The sequence below is a fragment of the Priapulus caudatus genome, unplaced genomic scaffold, assembly GCF_000485595.1.
Source record: "Priapulus caudatus unplaced genomic scaffold, Priapulus_caudatus-5.0.1 Scaffold275, whole genome shotgun sequence".
In the NCBI taxonomy this organism is placed as follows: domain Eukaryota; kingdom Metazoa; phylum Priapulida; class Priapulimorpha; order Priapulimorphida; family Priapulidae; genus Priapulus; species Priapulus caudatus.
Window position 1 is genome coordinate 55794 of NW_014577336.1, and position 1337 is coordinate 57130.

Below are 1337 nucleotides of genomic sequence, written 5' to 3' on the forward strand. Positions count from 1 at the left end.
CCCTCATTTTTCTGCGTACTCCCTTTTTTTGAGGGCAGGGAGTCCGTTGGACTCCCTTGTTCAAAAGTTCATTTCTACCCTTGATATGTCTATAGTTTATGTCATGATATAATGTTATGATACTCCTGATATATGCATATACGTGCGCGTGCGTGTTGGTGTTACCTAGATTGAACATTTATGAATTATTGTAATTATGGAATAATGTGAAGACAGTGTCACAAAGAGACCATTTTTACGGCGTAATAGTATATCGGCCACTAACAGAAACACGCTAAAATAGCTTTCTAGAGCGTGCTGAGCTGCAATAGTACAGCAAATAGTACAGTGTACCGAATCACAGCTGTGTTATAAGCTTCCTTAAGTAGATAAACAAAACGCCATTCTCACATATACATCTGAGGCGGGTGGAACTGAGAAGGCAAAGAAACGTCGGCGTGTGTGGGAGGCAGTGTGTATCTAAACCGTATACAGCGTAGAATAAACAGAATTGCCTAATTAGGTATTACTCAAATATTGTGCGTGTTGTCGTGGTGTGTGAACGGGGCACTATTTTTTCGTGTTAGTCGCGATAAAGCGCACCTGTCTAAACACGTGCGTGAGTGGACAAATCCAAATTAAATTCGAACGATGAATATAGTGATGATATACGCATATGATGAATTTTTAATTAATTTCTGGCAAAATATGAAACCAGTGGATTACCGATTTTGGCGCATCATACGCGTGCAATTTCCCGAGGCGTTTTGTAGTAGCGCATTATTCGATAATTTGTATGCTTAAAACCTCAATATGTTGCAAGAAAAACAAGCTCATATTGTTAGGGGAACTCGGAGGTTGAAAAAGGTTCGTAGAAAGTGGGTTTTGATGAAGAGTTTTAGATAGTTTTTTAAGTGCACATTTACAGGTTCTTAGAGTTTGGTGATATTTGGAAATATGCCACATTTAAAAACCAAATATAGACATGCTTTTACATTACATTACATTACGTGACTTTAAGAAAAAGTATTAATAAAAAAAGTGTGAGGGAATTATCTTGTTAAATTTCCAAACAATCCTGTTAATGTGCAATTTGGTACTTGCATATTATTCTCACGATACCATATCTATACATAAATCTATATTTCTCATAAATGTTGGTAATTTTCTGTTTATTCAGTATCCATAAATCTGCCTCACGAATGACGATGGGGAGATGTGCAAACACTACATAAACTAATACATGAGCCGTGAAGTCGCACGACACCCTGTGTGTGTCAAGACTTTCATGAGAGAGAGAGAGAGAGAGAGAGAGAGAGAGAGAGAGAGAGAGAGAGAGAGAGAGAGAGAGAGAGAGA